The sequence below is a fragment of the Monopterus albus genome, unplaced genomic scaffold, assembly GCF_001952655.1.
Source record: "Monopterus albus unplaced genomic scaffold, M_albus_1.0 scaffold31.1, whole genome shotgun sequence".
NCBI lineage: Eukaryota > Metazoa > Chordata > Actinopteri > Synbranchiformes > Synbranchidae > Monopterus > Monopterus albus.
In genome coordinates this window covers 2,415,614-2,435,520 of record NW_018127911.1, presented here as the reverse complement: position 1 = coordinate 2,435,520, position 19,907 = coordinate 2,415,614, and the positions used below count along the sequence as shown (strand labels likewise).

The window sequence follows — 19,907 nt, the reverse complement described above, 5'->3', positions numbered from 1 at the left end:
GAATTATGGGATAAAACATTAACAGCTTTAAAAAGTGTTGCGCATCTTTCTTTTTTCCCCGCCACGAACAAAGTCTGGTGTCTCTTATCAGCAGGCCCCAACGAGGGTAATGGCATCTTTGGTTTGGAGCCAAATTGCCTGGTGGAACAAGATGCACGAAAAAAAAGTTTTCAGCACTTTCTTACTTTGAAAACAATTCCTCCACACTTCTTGAAGTGTAAAGTTGTGATTTTTTAGAAGAAACTCTGGCAATTGTTACAATTATGTTCATTTAAAACACAGCAGGACTAAAACATTGTGGTAGAATACATTTCTTTCTCCGTCTACAATGGCAGCCCTAAAACTTCAACCATGCACCATCTCACATTAGGTAAATCTGTTCATTTCCTATTGTCTCGGAGCCCATGGCATTGCCATTGCTGATGCGTTTGCCCAAAGCACTCCAATGGCTTGTCACTTTTCTTGCCTCTGGCAGAGGAACCACTCTAAATCCCAGTTGTTTGTATGCATGTCTTTGCCTGTGCCCCTCTAAAAGGGAGCTGTATTGGATTTGTGTGTCCCCCATGGGCTCCATAAAGAGTAAAATATCTCATGAAGACACTAGCCGCATGCTGCGAGGATAGCGGTTTAATATATGTTGCTTTGTCTCACATTCTCTGGGGTGATGAGGTGATGAGAGCTAGTTTCCCACCTGTGGGGCGACAGTAACAATTTGTGCTAACACTAAGGCAAGTCATCCCTAGCCTCAGCAGCAGGAGAGCAGAGAGGGGGAGCACTGCTGTTGCTCAGACGTGCTAATTACCTCTCCGGTAAAGTGTACAGTGACTTCCCCCCTCTCCCCTTGGCCTGGCGCCTCACACCATCAACATAATGAGAACATAACTTTTTATTCTGAATACCTAAATATCTCCTTAAGTGATCGATAATGTGCATCATCATAAATCACATCTGGGATTGCCTGAAATTATTCCAGAAGTCAATACTGTGTGCCGCAGAAGACTTTTGAGAGAGACTAATGGTGAGATATAGCTGCCTTTGGGGAGATATGAGGGATATTCATGCATATGTATAGCGCAAAGTTTCTCACCCCCGAGCAGGAGTGAGACCGGGGTTGGCTCTCGACAGCCACTTCTGGGCCCGCTGTGTGGCACTGGGCCCAGCAGGAAAAGCAGTGTAACTGGTGTCTGGTGAGCTTGGCCGTGAAAATGCACCATTAATTCTTAACGCAATTAAGCCAGCGTCGAGAAGAGAAATTAAGGGAGCTCCTTATTTAGCAGACAGAGAAGTCTTTTTAAAAAGGGCACTAATACTGTGATTACTCAGATTTGAGGGAAATTATTCACAAGGGAAGAAAGGGAACTATGTTCATGCTTAGCTGGCTTTTCAGAAAAGTTTGTTCTCCCTTGTTTCGTGCTGGTTTTTTTTTTATCTCACTTTGATATGTTGCAGATACTGAAGGCTGGATGCACAAGGCATTTTGTTTTGTTGTTGCTATTGCCATCCTTTTAAACATCCTGACTAAAAGGGCAAGAGAGTTTTGTGTGGCTAATCAAGTAATAAATAGTGTCTATTCTGGGGTGGTTCTTAAAGGCTTCTAGAGCATGCAGCTCCAGCTCTCCAGTGGCGCCACATGCGATCAGCCACAATCATTACTTGCTCCTTGGAGTTGAATAGAGATTACCCCACAACAACTTCTGGGCTGCAGGTTTGAATTATAAAAAGAAATTAAGAAAAAGAAGAATCTGCACAGCAGCAGCTTGCTGTAGATGTAATAATTAAAATTAATGCAATGTTAGTTCTTAAAATAAAGTGTGTAAGTGTGTTTGCATGTGCACACATGCATGTACAGTCCACTATGATTGAGAGTGAAATGGAAGTTACAATTAAGTATAATGTGTTTTTGCAGTTTTATACAAAATTATCACAACCAAATTTATAAATATTCAAATTTCAGGCATTTAATATGTAAAGATTTCCCACTGTAATTTCATACATTATAATTTGTTTTCTCATTTTGCAGAGAATAATTGAAATTCATCATTTGGTGGTTTATTAGTCTTAGTAAATAATTATTTGCAGTGTAGCAAAATGCAAAACACAGGTTTTTAATACAGTAAATAGTGAAAAGTGATTTTTAAATACTTTGTGTAAATTTGGCAAGCTATCATGCCATTTGTACAAATAATGAAACATTCTTTCTGACAAATGTTTGACTCTTTTTTTTTTTTTTTAAATCACACATTTCAAACCTTTCCAATTAATCTTACTGAGTGTTTCCTCCACAAAACCAAATTAAATGTTGGCATTTATGCCTCTTCTTTCTAATGCATTAGAAATATTCTTTTGATCCCCTTTTCTTACTTTAATTCTCTTTTTTTTGTGCAACTGTTTAGTATTTGGGGATGCTTTTCTCCCATTTTATTTCATATTCATTTCATATCTCTGCTACTCAATTTTGATAAACCACCTAAATTGTCAGGACAAGGCAGCAGGCTGAGCAGTGAGCAATTTCTTCTCCTTAGTATGCACATAGTATTGTGATGGACTTGGGAATACAGCTGTGGAAGCACCTGCAGGTTCATTTGCAAGCTAGCATTCAAAATCTCTAAGGAATCATTTCAAATTCCTGATTGGACACCTGTCAGCTCCTCCAATTCACTAGACATTATTAAATTGTAGCTAATGATTGGTAAATTTCAGCCAATCACATGGACTGACAAGAGGACTCCATAAAGAGAAGAATTTGTGCCAGTGCTGCTGTGGAAAAGGCGAAAGCTCGGTAAATTAGTGTCTGTATGGATAATACATTTGATCCTGATTAGTGGATGCAAAATGTCAGCATATTTTGAGAAATGCTGACAACAAGCAGAACATCCTCTAAGAGCAGTCAAAAGTTTTTGTATGTGTAAGTATTTCACGGGCATAGGAAAAATGTTTGTGCGTGTGCATGAGAGACGAAGTATGTGGGTGTGTGCTGTGTACAAGGTCTTTGAGAAAGCATGTTCTGTGAGTGTGCATGTCTGTGGATGTATGCAAGTGTGTGTGTGTGTGTGTGTGTGTTTTCTTCCTGTCCCAGAGGGAGGGTGCTGAATAACAGGCCCTTTTTGACAGGCTGGGACGCTGAGTGCTGTCAGCCCCCTCGCCAGGCCAGGGATGAGAAGTGAGAATGAGAGAGAGTGAGGAAGTGATAGAGAGAGAGAGAGAGAGAGAGAGAGAGAGAGGGATGGGGGGGGGGCTCCATGTGTTTAGACTAATAGGAGGCCAGCGTTCAGCTTCTCCTCCAGCAAGAACAGACAGTTGAAATCTCTGGGCAGTTAGCACAGCGCTGCCTCTCAAAGATTTCCTGTCAGATCATGTCTATAAAAGGCAAGAGGAGAGCTTCTCAATAGCAAAGCAAGGACAAGGGGAATAGAGAAGAGGAAAACCGCACCTGGAAAAATTGTCTGCCTTCATAAGAACCGAACAAATTGAATGAAGTTTTACAGTCAGATTTGACAAGGCGCATGTACACTCTCTTGATATTTGACAATTTAAATCAAAAGATAAAGATTTGGAATACGCAAGCATTTGATACTTGGGATTAAGGAGATGCAACTGTTGGTGTGTTTAGCTTTCTGTCCATTGGCACAAGTTGAGTGAAATGTGTCTGCATGTATAAACAAAGGTGGAAACTAGCAAAGTACATTTATTCAAGTGTTGTACTTAGGTGCAATTCTAAGGTATCTGTGCTTGAGTATTTTCATTTTCTATTACTTCATACTTTGACTTCACTAGATTTTAGAAACAAATATTGTACTTTTTATTCCACTGCATTTATTTTATAACTTTAGTTGCTAGTTACTTTTCAGACTCTAATTAACAGAATAAGATACAGTATATTTATAAATTTTATTGATCCCTTGCGGGAAATTCATAGGCTAACCATCAGTACTTCATATTGTAAGCATATAAGGTAGTTAAAATTAGCTCCAACTTTGCCAGCTGCAACATTAAATCTAATGTACACAATAATGGATCAGTAATTATAATCCAATATTATTATTATTATATACATCAATGTAAAAGGTGCAGATCTGCAAAATAAGAATTTTTATTTTTGATACTTTTAGTATATATTGATGCTAATACGTTTGTACTTTTACGTAAGTACATTTTGGATGCAGAGGACTTTTTTTGGCACTGTGGTATCAAATTTTACTCGAGCAAAGAATTTGAGTACTTCTTCCACTGCTGTGCACAAATATCAATGGCTCTCACATCTTCATTACGTGCAAAATCACATGGAAATTCCAAACAGATTTACTGAGAGCAGGCATCTTGAAACCCAGAGTTAAAGTGTTTGTTACTGTGAAAAACAAATTAAAAAAGTAAGATGGGCATTTCAGTGAAGGTGAACATTTTCATTAGTTTTCAAAAGGCCAAGTGTTACATCTTTCAGCATATGAGTTTCATAAATTTGTTCATGTCAGCATATACATTTTGAGTGGCAAAAATGTTTCATTTTCATTAACTTTAATTGCACGCACACAGGTGATTTGGGATTGTTTAAATATATCAGATTATACGCTAGAATGATTTCTCAATTATATAAACTGACAGACACTGCATGTTTGCAAGTAAAATATAAAAAGTCACACAATTAGGCATCTGGAAGATGTTGCGGTGAATTCTAAGAGAGATTTTTACTGTGGCCTAAGAAAAAGATGAATTAGAATGTGCTTTTGCATGATATACACACAAGGAGTAACAGTTGAGGCTTACTCTTTTGTAGGCCAATGAAGTGTCTCGTTTCCCTTCTTCATATACAGTACTTGCTTTTGCACATATTAAAACAAATACTATTTTTGGCTTCTTAATTATTAGCCCAGTCCCTGCAATAAAAACCTGTTTGCAAAATGGTCTCACTTAGTTGCTGACTATGCTGACCTTACGCCCATTACGAAGGAGTTTTCTGATTTCTAAATATTTAATTGCATCCTGTTATGTAAATGATGCAGGACTCAAATATCAATCACAGTATAGCGCTCAATGTATACAACAGTGTCACTCTTCTGTGGTGACTCTCAGTATTTAATCTGTGGATAATTAAAGTGTTATGTGGACACAGTGCCAAGAAAAAGCTACCACATCGCAGAACTGCGGAATAGCACGATTTAACGCAAGAAGAAAATGTCAGCATTACCATACATTGCTAATTGGATGTTTTATCCCCAGTTTTAAGATCAGGGGTTTTCACATAATGAATGTTTTGCCAGGGGTTTCTGTCATGGCAACATGATATTAAATGCAAATATCAACAATTTCTTTCTTCCTTTTTCTTTTTTGTCAAAATGGAAAAAAAAGAGTAGCAATGAAATCAGGCTGAATTAATTTTAAATGAATGCAGTCAACTTCATTTGTAGTCAGTTCTCCACCATAGGTACATGGACAAACGCATTTCATCTAATTAGAAATTCCTGCTACGGAACGAGTCACTGGGCATGTGAATCGACAAGGCAACAACATATGCGACGCATCAGATAGCTTAAACATCCTGTTGCCAGGGAGACGTGACTTGCAGCTCATGCACTGCTTTAGATGAATATGAGTTAATGTGAGCTGAGATTATAGTAAGCCAAAATAATATAGTCAGATTTCCTCCAAGGGTATGAGTCATGGAATCAGACCTCACTGTGGATTGAACAGAAGTATACAGAAGATTATGCACTTTGATTTATAAAGTTTCATCTGTCAATCATCTGTCATTCTCTCTACCATTTGGAATAATAAAAGGGGCAGTTTAAGCAGGATTTTATTGGAATTTTGAACAGATATAAACAATTCTTAAATGTTTTGATTAGTAAAATGAAATGAAGCTTAAGTTAACTTATAGCAAATAGGTTATGTTGATTTTGTGGAAACTGTGTGGCTAAATATCTCAAACTTTCTCTTAACACAAATGGAAAACCCTTACTTCCAGGTTCATCATTATTCCAGGAGGAAGAACTCCCCTATTTGCACATGTTGCACAAAATGATGTGACTTATAATGACCGGTGACAATCATTTACTTCAATTATTTTCTCTTTACAGAAATGTGGCATGACGACTGCAGCAGAAGAAGTCATAAAAGATAAACGTCCTGAAACGGAAAACAATTAACACACTGACCCGTAACACTGACAGGCATCGCACCTTGGCACCGGCACGCGCTGTGGGCTGTCGAAGCCTTAGCTTTCTGTTAGAATATAGGAATACAGCTCTGCTTATTGAATTGTTGTGGGGGGACCTTTGCCTGAGGGTTAATACAACAATTTACTCTGGACTCGATGTTGTTGTCGTGATTTGTTTGGTGAGCATTGTCAGCCTGCAGGGTCTGGCGCACTCTTGCTTCCACGTTTAAGTGGGAAGATGTAGTGCGTTCCAGGGGAGCTCCATCATTTGCCTCCCACAGTAGCTCTTTTTAATAAGTCAATGGAAATGAAAGATGGCTCAATGCATCATGAAATTATTTCTACACATCACCCTTACTTGGTTTTCAATTCATTCTTTCCCCTCATGCCTCATGGCCAAATCCCATGTCGTTAGCTTCCTAAATACCCTGTGTCAAGTGCATTTAGTTCTAAACAAGCTTTCTAAAGTGCTATATCATTTTTTTTTATATTTTTATTTTCCATAAAACTATTTTTCTCAATGAAATACATTAGTATATTCTATAGTATAATATTGATTTTAATATCTAATATCTAAAATTGACTATTGGAATCTTCACAGTGTTAAAAAAAAAACTGATATTGCTGTGTAAAAACAACAAATTATCACTGGCCACAATACAATTTAAAATGTCCCTAAATACCCTGTAATATATTCTCAAAGAGAAAAAACTGGCAGGTTCGGGCTGTCATCGTGTGGGAATACAGCATACGGTTTGATTTGCAGCATGCTGTTGATATCATCATATTCATTCATGTTTCCACCTGACACATTTTTTGTTCCATCGCAAAATTTGTCTCTGCACCTCTTCCATTTCTTTATGCTTCAAGTGTCAATGACACTCTGATGGCATGGAGTATAATGAGGTTTATATTTAGCTGGTTTTTGTGTACTGCTTGAGTGCAAGTTTGGATGCAAGCTACAGTCTGTCAAAACAAAGAAAGTCCAATTTTTTTTCAAATATGCCTGCTAAATAAAAATGATTCATTCCCGGTTCATGTGGCTATGTCAGGCAGATCATCAGCATTCAGCCGTTCTTGGCCTGCCTGTCCCCCACTGCAGTGCCAATAATGACCGATCCCAGAGCTGGGAGGCATCCACTGTGGATTGTATTTTGCAGAAAAATTCTTTCTTGCAGAAACCCTATGAATCTGTCCATCTTCTTGAGATTTAAAATCCTGTCCAGATATTGTAAATACTGCTGAAGACAAGTATCCTCATCAGGCATCAAGGAAAGATCAGGTTGAATCAACACAATGTGCTGCTGATCTTGAGAAGCCATAGAAGCAGCTTTTTGCTAAATGACAGTGGAATCATCTTCAGTTTAAGCTTTGCCTTTCATTAAGATAACCACTGTTTCACTGTTGTCCCCTTGAACAGAAGCAGAAAAAGACGGGATAGGAATGTCTGCTGGCAGGTATGATTGTACTCCAACACAATCTTATCATGCGGACACAGTTTTGTCAAACATTTGGAGAAAATCATTTTTCTCGATCTTTGACTGTGTGCTAGGCGGCGAGGCAGCTGTTGGAAGGCTCACCACCTGGTGAGTAGCTTTGAAGTACACTTTGAGGATTAAATTATTCATTCAGAATGGCAACATGTATCCAGCTTGCGTGAGACTGTGGAGAACATTTTGCCTCCTGCAGCTTCGCGTTACTGGACAGTCTTTCAGCACACCCAACTTCATCCTGCTTCATGAAAATGCAGACTTCTCACAAAAGTTCCAGTTCTTTGTAGACAAGACTCAGTAATGAAAAAGATGACTTAGTAATGAAAAAGCTCATTGTTTCTCACAGTCAAAATGGAGATTATGATAATAATTAGCATGATAAAATAATGTTTTACAGAAATGTTTTATAATCTGTAGCCTTATCAGCATGTCTGCAGGATGTCCTAAATGTGAAAATGACTGTGTCCACCAGGAGGCAACTTTAAAAGGAATCCTGCTTCAACAAAAATTAGGTAGCATATTCAACTCTAACAAATGTTTCAACTGTTATTTTGATTGTTAATGCAGCTACAGCAGTGTGAAACAAAGGTCTGAGGATTCAAACAGAAAAAGTCATTTAGATTTTATTAATAATCTAGATGAATGACGGTAAATTAAAATGGACCTGGACCTAGACAAGGAGACCCCATAAAAACAATCATGCCGGCGATGACACTGGTGCACGAATGTGTGACTGTTTGGGAGTGCGAATGGGTGAATGGCCAAATAGTGTGAAAGTGCTTTGAGTGCACTGCAATGCATAGAAAAGCCTTACACACATATAAGACACATTTACCATTATTTTCCTTATTTGATGGTCTACCCATCAGTGTTTGCTTCTTTGTCAGAAACAGCTGCCTGGTTCACTTATAGCGTTAATCAGACAAGTGACTGCATGGTATACGGGTATTTATGATCCATGTTATCACAGAATAGCTATAGCCTACTGCTGTCATTAAAATAACTTGCATACAATAGTTAATGTATATGCTTTTTGCTTTTCCAGAGTGAAATTGTGTAAACATGCATATCCTTTTGGGTTTTCAAAACATCCTCTCAAAAGATAGTCAAGAGGAGCTTTACGTGTCTAATGCTGAACATTTTGCCTTATTTCAGCTTTTATTCCTTTTACAGTCAGCAACATATCACTGCCACAACATCCAGGAAAAGAAAGCAAAGGTCATTTTCAGAAAAAAAGGAACAGAAAGCTCCCTGAGGCTGTTTGTCCAAACAGTACATCCCAGAGGAGAAAAGGTGTAGCTCTGTAGTTTTTAATCAGCAAGTTGGAAACTGTTTACACTGTTTGCAGTTTCTTGTGACTTTTTACTGCTGGTTCTTGTCTGACTGTGGAATTACATCATTGTCATGTGTTTATTTGTGTTTTATTGTTTTATTCCATTCTGTCACCTGGAAAGATAGGTGACAATATTGTACATAGCTACAACAGCAACTGCACAAATGCATTCTTTTTAGCTATTGTGACTGATGAGCACTACTGGAGATCCCATAGTGATAGTATTACATCTACCGACTTACAGTACAACTTTGTTTTTTAAAATGATATTAGAGTTTGTGCAAAGTTGAAAAAAGTGGGTGAAAAAAATAATTTATCAAAAAAGAAAAATAGTGAAATTGGAATCCATTTTTCTAAAGTAATGAAAAAACTTTAATAGCTAATGATGACAGCATGTTGCATTTTCCTTTGATGGCGTAAATCAAGAAAAGATTAACAGAAGGCACAGAATTTAATGTAAATAAGCCCTAATTGTTTCTCAGCGGTGTAGCTCTACAGTACATCAGCCAGAGAGAATACACAGTAGTATCCTACACACTATGACGTCTCTGGAAAATGAGCGGCATTTCCTCATTGTGTCAATATTAACAATGTAACCTGTCAGAAAATTTGCTGCAGTTGATGTGAGGATCTTCTGTATTGCAGAACAGGCTTTTCTCTGTAATGTTAACTGGTACCCAGGAAGAATGCAACGAGCATGCAGCGAGATATTGTATGATTTTATCTTTACTGACACAGGGGAGCAAATTATGAGAAGGCCCTCAAGGCCTGCATGCTACAGAAAAGTGTGAACCCTGTGGTTATGTAATAATTGTCTAGCCTGACACAGTACACCACAAATTTCACTATTCTGAGTATTACTTGACCACCAGAACAAAGCCTATTCGCCTTGTTAGCTGCTGTCATTTCTGAAACAGGGTTTAGTGCCTACTGACTGGGTCTACTGTCAAGGGATATATTAGGCTGAATATGTAAAGTCTATTATGTCATTTTCACTTCTCCCTCTCAGCCAACTTTTGAAAACTGATCTTCTTTTTGATTCACATTTGATGCTGGTGCAACTTGTTCTTTTGTGTGGCTTATGTGCTTCACATTAATGATCATATTGTGCATTGCTGATGTGGGACTTACATATGTTACTGCTACTAAAACTGCGCTTAGAGTGACCAGTATCTCTGCTGTCATACAATGCCCCAGATATCTCATAGATGCTATACTCTCTCTGGTATATGCAGCTTGAGGCTACTTCCATGTGGCACAGATTTAATTGTGTGCCATATTTAGAATTGTTGAAACTGATATAAGGGACAAAAGGAGACAATGGAGTCCCAGTATTCCAAGATGAAGCAAAGCTGCAGTCAGAAAAAAGAGATAAGCTGGTAGCCTAATACTATTGCCGTGCCTCATGACTGCCCCGGACAGATCTCAGCTTTTAGTAATTAAATTAGACAGTCATATTTAACTGCCAACTTTTTTTGATGATTGGAGCTAAATGGGGGCACCCTTGACTTACAGAAAGAGTCAAACAGCACCTCTTGGCTGGTATTTCTGAATTCAGAGACCACTGGGAATTTCTGTCCTCTAATAACATTCACTGTACAATCTGAAATGGATGCGTGGCAACATATGTTTTGAGATTTCTCTAAAGCTTCTTCGTCAGGAAGGAATAATTCAACTTGTCACATCTGCTCACAGACTAGTCCAGAAGGATTTATCAGCAATTCAAGTGGTTTCTAAACAGTTTGAATTATAACCATGAAGTCAGTACTTTTCACCATAATCTCCTTACGTGTTGCCATCTGCACCACAGGAGATTTAGTGTTGCTCCAAAGAGGATGTGGCCAGCGAGACCTATGATCATTGTTAAAGGAAGTGGAGGCCATTTAAATGAAACCTGATGAGAGTCAGACAGAATCTTCGAAGTGCTGGTTATCCTGAGATTGAAAAGTGTAACTCTTGGTTGATTAAAAGTTCAAAAATATGTGGAAAACGTGATTGTGTGGCCCTCTACAACTTCATTTTGGAATTAATTTTAAAATGATGGTGTCAAATAAGTGAAAATTCAAGAGGAAGGCAAGACACACAAATTAGATAGCTTTATTAAGCCCAATGGCAAATTGGTGTGTTACAGCAGTTAACCCAAATAAATCACAAATGCAGTTGAGGTAGATGACAAACAAGTACAGTTAAAAGCACAGATCATATATAATTGTTAAAACTACAGCACTGACAAATTGTTTAACTTAGCAGCCACCAACTTACATTGCACATCTATTTCATTTTTAAAGGACACTACTCATGATGGATTCCTGGGTTTGACATCCTTTGGGAACACCAGACTGCGCAGTTTCATCCACGCAGGTGATAAGTGCGACCGGAAATGAGCCTTGCACCCAAGTTGACTAGCTAGCAATTAGCTGTGGTTAGAAAAGCGACTCATTGTCAACACCTGAAGAAAGGAGGCCTCGGAGACTGAGGTGGGCAACTAGTGAGTAAAATTACTCCAGAAATAACGCATGTGTACACCTGTGCTTGGTGCGAGTAAAGCTAACACCTAAACATCCTGCGTCGACCCTTCTCCTGCTTGTGACAATGGCTGATTAAACCAGGTTTACCTGCAGACTCACCCTTTTATAAATAAAAGGCACAGTCATTTTTTGTGCATAACATAAGTGAAGGCTCAGGTGACGCAGCTACCTACAATGACTTACTGGACGCCTGAAGCTGTTTAAACGGTGAGTAGCCTAAATAATTTAGATTTTTGTTTTAAAACATGTTCTACTATTGGCAGTGTTGTCCTTCCATTGTGCTAAGATGAATTCGCACATCAAAAACATCTGCATGTTCTGTTTACAGCTTTTTGTCATGTTTGTTGCTGTTCATTGTGTTGCTGTTCACTGTTTAGATTTTCACCTCTGATATTTGTCTGTATAAGGAGCTTGTCACTTCTTCCTGAAATGTTGATCTCATTGTGTGTTGTTGTTGGTTCTGGTTTGGTATCGGTATCTTTGCCCAGTGGTCTGGTTATGTCTCAACAACCTTGAAGCCATTTATAAATCCTGTTGCAGTGGTGTGTAGTGTCTTGGTCAGAATGATTCATTGGTAGTTGTTTTTGATGTTTCATCGTCTGCTGGCTGCAGCTTTGACTGTAAAGCCAAAAGTGGGTGGGGAGGATACAAAAATATGGGATTTGATTTGTTGCATGGAAGGTTTTGATGCTATTTACTTAATTCACAAAGAATTTGGCACAGTGTCAACAGACTTTAGCAAGATGTGCTTTGGTTGTTGGTAGATCCTAACTTTTTCATTAACTGCTTTCTTTTTGTGCACTAAATGAGTCCGTGAGTTCCATAAAAGCAGCACCGTCTCTGGCAAGACTTTTGCTGCACTGAACACACTGTTGGGTTGTAAATCCTTATTTACACCATTTTCTGTGCAGTTACCACTCGGCTGATCTTATTCTAGTTCGCAGCCTATAGGCTGGCACAGATTAGTTGACTTATTCATTACAGAGTGTGTCTGTTGCCAGTTGCAGAGCTTATCCGGTGTGATTAATGTTGGGCTTGTGTAACTACCAAAGCTAACATGCACTCATCTTTTAAAGGGTCCCCTCTGCCAAGGGATGCATCACACTGATATATTTACAATATGTCACATGATGTGTGTTGTTTAGAATTTCTGTGTTGAGGTTTTGTCCATGAACAGATGAAGCACTGCGGTCCCATTTTTTTTATTAGGCTGCACGCCTGTGTTACTGCCGTTGCTCTTTGGCTTATTCCCAAGAGAAATTGAATAATTCAAGTTTTTTTTTTCAGCTATTTAAGCAGTACAAGAATTGGCACAAGTATGTTTAAAATATATTAATTTGATCATTATGAGAAGCAGTAATAAAAATGATTTGTAGCTTGCACAGGCGATGCATGTTTGATGGCATTTACACTGACCATTACTCCAAGTATAAACAATGCAAAGGTTTCACTCCGCTAAGATTTTTACGTCTGGTTGGCTCCTTTCTGGAAACACTGGCTTGATTTATTCATTGTTGATACAAAATATTATGCAGGTGAGGTCTGCTGATTCTCCAGTATGTTTAAATTTGCAGTACAGCAGAGATTTACCACTGTTAAAATCCTCTATTCTGTGACATGGATACATCACTTGTAATTCTCTTCTGCATTGTGTGTCTTCTTGTGTACATCTGCACTCTTGCTGGAGTGCCCACGTTCATGAATACGCACATATGCATGCACATGAAGGCTACACAGTTTCAGCTCAGTGTTAGTATTGGACATGGGCAATTCCCTGAGGCAAGGATCCGCTCTCCACCCAAACAATGAAGTGGAGCTTCTGCTCTCTTGGTGAACGAGGGGAAGCAAGCCTGTTCAGGAGGTCAGCTCCGAGCTGTTGACATTGCTCCCTGGTTGCCTGTAGTTCTGGGCAGAGCCTCATTATCACATGGTCTGCTTGGAAGAGAGTGTGCTTCGTTAGGAAGCAGCTGTCACTGCTGAGGGGGCGAAGGCAAAGGGAACGAGCAGATAAAGTAGAGCCTACTCTGCGGTCCATTCGCTGTGGCGCTCGAGGGCCAGTTGTCTGCAACATTATAGTCGACTTCTGTGTGTGGGCGCGTGCGTGTGTGATTCTGGCCAGTGTGTGAGTTTGTGCATGCGAGTGTCATGTTAATCCTGCAACAAGTAATGCGATAGTTTCACTTGTCACATGTCTCGTCAGTATTTTGTTTCTGTCACTGACCTGCTGTATGCTGGAATAAGCATTCTGCTGGCATGTTTGCGTTTCACTTTTTTATGTTCGTTTATATAATAGCCCATTTAGACAATATTTTAAAAACAATATGAGTTTTTAGACATGAATAAATCGTTTACACAAAATCACATGCATGTGCAGCGCAAAGGGTTAAGGGCATTTTGCTTTCAAAGGACAAAGGATATGGTCAGAATAAACATTACTCTTATTTTTCCATTGTGGCTTATGTCTTCAGTTACATTTGTGGCATAATTGTTTGACTTGAAACTCACTCATCTGTGCCAGATTTCAAAACATCTCTCAGAGAGAAAAACAGTTATTGAAAGATGCTGAAGCATGCAAGCGGAAGGGAAGGATAATAATAAACGGACATGTGAGACAAAAGGCCAAGGAAGAAAAATAATTACTAATGCAGAAAGCCATTTTTCAAGCATTATGGGAAACGAGATTAAATGTATAGTGGAGGTCTGCAGCATGTGTCGGGTTTCACGTCTGCCACACTCAATCAGTGACCATAGCTAATGAGATGCTACATGCTGCCTGGGACTTGAGCTGGAAAACTGCTGCTCTGGTGCACATTAGAATGTGGGGAATTCCAAAAATCTAGCATCTGGTGAAAAACAGAGCAGCCCTCTGTGGCACAGCGGTCATTAACTTCTGGGATTTAGTGAGATGCGATACCCTGTTGAGACAAAGTTTCCACACTGATGAGAACAGTTCTTCTAGCTTTGCCGATTTTCTGCCCAGCGGAAGCAACACGAGTCAGGAAAAGAAGCCGCCAGTGCCTTTCTATTAGGAAGTGTAATGGATATTAAATCATGACACAGAGATGTAGTCCCAAGTATGTGCACCACAGTGGAGTGGATTAAGGCACAGATCAACAAGTAGAAAAAGTAGGATTATTGTGAAAGATAGATGTGGTGTTGCTTGAGCGAAGTTGGGACGTGGTACTGATCTTCTGTGTTTGGACAGTTTATGTGATTATAATGTCACAAGTAAAAGATTGATTTCAAAAAGCTTGTGGAGAGAAAAAATTTGACATGTCCTTGTAGTTATTTGGTTGTCTGTTTATTCAGCATTGTATAAAACATTTCAAGAAGGAAAAAAAAATCACTGAGCCTTTGTTTAACATATTTTAATGGTGTTTTCCACTGTAGAGCTGAAAGTACCGGTAATAAAGGCACATCTTTTCTTTATATGAGCATTCTCACTGGGGATTAGACCCTGAAGTCTAAAACTGTTTGGAGTGTATTCTGCCAGCTCATTTATGTAGAACTGCATTGACATTAACGGTTTTATATTTGAGTCATGATTGACAACCGTCATACTGCTCAAAGGCAAAATCTGACATAACTGCGAACACCTGGAAAGAATTTTAATCACTGACACCAGGGATGTCATTGAAACTGATGCCTACACAGTTATTGTATTTACAGAAAATGTAATATATCTATAATTTTTTCTAGCAAAAAATGCTAAAAGATTCACTGCTTCTATTGTCTCAGATGTGAGGATGTGATGCTTTTTTTCTTTTTTTTTGCACCATGGGTGCCATTAGGTGACTTAGTGTCTTTGGGATTTGGACTTTTACTAGGACCAAGCAAACCATTTGATCATATGTGAAATTGTTATGGATGTTTTTCAGATTTTATAGACAAATCATTTCATTTATGAATGTAGAAAAGAATGAGCAGTGTTACTGACAAATAATTGTACGTTGTAACTCTGTTTAAAGCCACATTCCCCCTTTTTTGTTTTTGTAGTGCTGTCTTTGTGAACAAAGTGTCATTCATTATCTATACCACTTATCCTGTGGAGGGTTGGAGCCCCAACACTGGGCAGAAGGTGGGGTACACCTTGGGTAGGTTGCCAGTTTATCACAGGGCTGATGCATAGAGCCAGACAAGAGACAAGGAATTTAGAGTTGTGAGTTAACTTAGCCTGCACAGGTTTGGTCTGTGGGAAGAAGTCGGAGTACCTGGAGAACCCACGTAGACATGGGGAGGACATGCAAACTTCATGTAGACAGGCCCTGTCAGTTGAGAGGTTCGAACTTGGACCCGCCTTGCTGTGAGGTGACAGTATGAACCACAGGCATCACTGTGCTGCCCAGTGTAACTTAACATGATTTCTTAATCCTATCCTCCTCTGACACCACCACAACAGCCCAAAACGTAGAGGCACAAATACAAAGAGGCATTTCTTTACTCAAAATAAAGGAAATGATTTGTGTGCTCCCACAGATTCTGGTAGATTACTGTTCACCCAGTGGCCAGAAACACAGTTGTGACTTGATTACATTTCAACCGAGGTAATCCCTCACAAGATAACAACCGGCCCAGGAAACATTTGCTGTTGTTTTAAAGCCTGAAAGAACAGTCACTCAGTCACTGAACTACTGCTGCTCAATCGATGACGATCTTTAATAGCAATTTCCAGGCACCCCGATGCTATTGATTTCAGTCGACAAACATTTCACTTTGATCATTATGATCCCGGGCTTGTAGCACACTTCCTGGGGCTTCTCCTCATGAGAGGCTTGCAATTGGTCTTCAAATGGCAATCTAGTTATTGCTGTCACATCAACTGTGTCCATCCACAGCATTCATGAACAATTCAGTGTTTATTGACTACATGTATATTTTTTTTAAAACATGTCCCTAAAATTTATCTCCTTTTCCCACTGTGACAGAGCTTGTTTACAGCTTCAGCCAGTTTTTCTCCCCTCTCCCTTTCCTTAAAACAGTTCATTAGTTTCCATGCACCCGGTAGTGAGCCTTATTGTTCAGCAACCCAGTATTACGTGATGAGAGGAAGAACACAGAAGGAGCACTAGAGACTAATTACAAGTCCTCAAACTTAAAAATCTGTTCAAAGTCTTGTTGTTGCCAACGCAAAGGCACTGACCTGGGGTCTCATTTAATGTTTCTAAGTATCTATTAATGTTACTTGGGTTATGTTTAGAGCTAGGGGAGTCACAGGAGCAGGAGCTGATGGATGAGAAACATTAGACACCCGGCAGGCATTGAACTCTAATATAATGCAGTCTTATGGCTGTTTTTTCTTTGGTATACTTCATTACATTTCTTTTTGGTGGAATATGTTTCTCCTTAAATAATTTATTGTTCCCTTTCTTCCAGGTTTCCCTCAAAAATCAATCGGTGGCTGTCTTCCCAGACATAAGCATGTCTTATTAATGTTGAATCCTTATCGTGCCAGGAGGACCACCAGCATACTGCTGAGTCCGCTGATAATTGACATTTTCCCTAGATGAAGGCTATTTATCATTCTATCATTGTCCGTGGGATGCGCCACAGCTGACCACAGCCTGAGAAGCTGAGATTTTGCACTGTGTATCCGGTGTGCCATGCAGTATTCATGTTTCCTCACGAGAGGAAGAAGTTTGTTTCTTAAGGGAGAAAGGAAGGATTTCCATTGTAAAGCAAAGTATTGAGCAGAATAATGTAGGTTGAATGTGAGCTTTTGAAAAGGTGATATGCACAAAGTGACCTTTAAATCTCACTCTTTTTTTTTTTTTTTTTTTTGAATGACTTGGGAGGTGCCTTTCAGACACACTTAAGTACACACAGAGCAATGTGACCAATAGCCCTCTTCCAGAGGACATTGGATATTGGAAGCATGCACCGCAGCTGACAGTGATAATGGTATACATAACGGTGACAGAGCAATGTCACTTTAACCATCTGAATTTGCATTTATATTGCATAATTGGAAGATTGGGGGCTTCACAACTGCATTAGTCTGTGGTAATGCATTTGCATAGATTTGGATTCATCTCAAAATAATGTGCCTTGTAATAAAAAGTTTGTTTGTAAAGCCCAGTGCTAGCTATTAGCAGTGAATGGAAACCATAGACGGTGTTATTTTTAGGCCCCCATAGTAACTTTGATTTCAGTATTATGAGAGATAAAGGGATCAGATTGGTAAAAGATGACAACTTTCTTAGAAACACTGGTTTAATAATAGTGTCACTGAGTGCAGAGCAGGGAGAGGTGGCCCTTTAAACAGGACAAAGTGCAGCAGTTGAAAAGAGAAGTGCTTGACTCTTGTTGCTAATCAAATTCAAGACGTATGCCAGAGCAGTCATTAATTTTGCACTGTTTGCCTGCCATTGTCAGTGGCACATGATATCAGATGCAACACCACCAAATAAAAAGCTAAGGAGTAAGATATGATATATTGCTGAAATAAATCTTACTGGGGAAATGCATTTTGAATTACATCACTGCAACTGCATTTGACACACTTCATTTCATCCTCATCTGTCAAATTCTGCATCAGATGATGATAGATGCAAGTGTTTTAATGGAAGGCATGTGACAACTTAGAAAGTTTGAATGCTTTCTGAGTGCCTCCAGGTCACTGCTTGTTTTTTCCTGGTGGATCACAGCAGTGGTTTACTTTCTATGTGGTCACCAAATTGGTAAAGTTAAAGAACTAAAATAATGCAGTTAAAATCAGCTCGCATAATAAAACTTATTTTTCCAGTCAATAGGAGCGGGTGATATAGATGAAACTTTTTTTGTTATGTAATTGTATATACTCTACGGTATTATGATTATTTTTAGGGCTGCTGTGATTATTCTCCGCATTTGATTATCTATTTTTAATAAGCTTTTTGACTTCTAAAATGCTTCATTCATTAAAACTGTGTTTCATCAGTTGCCACCCACAAGTGAAATCAACAGAAAAAGAATATCACTATGTAACTGCTGCATGTTTACATCAGTGCTTCAGTGCACACTACAACTTCAGACAGTTATAGCGACTGCAGCAGAGTTTGACTCATTTGCAAAAGAGGTTTGGCGTAAATGTTTCTGAAGATCCAGTCTTCAAAAGTACGGGAGTACTTCAGAAAACACCAAGATGGTTTGTCAACCGTGTAGAGTTTTGTTGTCGTACTGGAGCTATTGCCCTAGCACCTGAAGAGAAGACGCGTTATTGTTATCTCTGTTGGGGAGGAGTTTCAAGATGGCGCCGTTGTGTTGGGCCTGCCGCTGGCTTCTTCTGTGTGCACTGTGTTTCTGCATGTTTGAAGCTACTTCTGTTATCCCCACTCTGATACAGTGAGGAACAGAAGTATTTGAACACCCTGCGATTTTGCAAGTTCTCCCACTTAGAAATCATGGAGGGGTCTGAAATTCACATTGTAGGTGCATTCCCACTCTGAGAGACAGAATTAAAAAAAAATTTTTCAGGAAATCACATTGTATGATTTTTAAAGAATTTATTTGTCTTGCACTGCTGAACATAAGTATTTGAACACCTGAGAAAATCAGTGTTAATATTTGGTACAGAAACCTTTGTTTGCAATTACAGAGGTCAAACGTTTCCTGTAGTTCTTGACCAGGTTTGCACACACTGCAACAGGGATTTTGGCCCACTCCTCCACACAGATCTCCTCTAGATCTGTCAGGTTTCGGGGCTGTCGCTGAGCAACGCGGAGTTGAAGCTCCCTCCAAAGATGTTGTATTGGATTGAGGTCTGGAGACTGGCTAGGCCACTCCAGAACCTTGATATGCTTCTTACAGAGCCACTCCTTGGTTATCCTGGCTGTGTGCTTCGGGTCGTTGTCATGTTGGAAGACCCAGCCACGACCCATCTTCAATGCTCTGACTGAGGGAAGGAGGTTGTTGCTCAAAATCTCACAATAAATGGCCCCAGTCATCCTCTCCTTAATACAGTGCAGACGTCCTGTCCCCTTCGCAGAAAAGCACCCCCAAAGCATGAGGTTACCACCCCCATGCTTCACAGTAGGGATGGTGTTCTTGGGATGCAACTCATCCTTCTTTTTCCTCCAAACACGACGAGTGAAGTTTAGACCAAAAAGTTCTACCTTGGTCTCATCTGACCACATGACTTTCTCCCATGCCTCCTCTGGATCATCCAGATGGTCTTTAGCAAACTTCAGATGGGCCTGAACATGTGATGACTTGAGCAGGGGAACCTTCCGTGCAATGCATGATTTGAAACCATGACGGCGTAGTGTTCTACCGACAGTGACCTTTGAAACTGTGGTCCCAGCTCTCTTCATGTCATTGACCAGCTCCTCCCTTGTAGTTCTGGGCTGATTCCTCACCTTTCTTATCATCAGTGATACCCCACGAGGTGAGATCTTGCATGGCGCCCCAGTCCAAGGGAGACTGAC

General features: G+C 39.5%; 2 long non-coding RNA genes across 2 annotated transcripts in view; both read left to right on the top strand.

The window, feature by feature from the left end:
• The first annotated feature begins 7,571 nt into the window (after positions 1–7,571).
• LOC109958182 (uncharacterized) lies at positions 7,572–8,920 on the top strand. The gene is made up of 3 exons (XR_002274642.1): positions 7,572–7,608; positions 7,704–7,737; positions 8,818–8,920. It is a non-coding gene; the product is annotated as an uncharacterized LOC109958182 (long non-coding RNA).
• Positions 8,921–11,303: 2,383 nt separating this feature from the next.
• LOC109958181 (uncharacterized) overlaps positions 11,304–19,907 on the top strand; it is a 90,977-nt gene continuing 82,373 nt past the window's right edge. The window contains exon 1 of the long non-coding RNA XR_002274641.1: positions 11,304–11,712. This is a non-coding gene — a long non-coding RNA (uncharacterized LOC109958181). The remainder of the gene's footprint in view (positions 11,713–19,907) is intronic.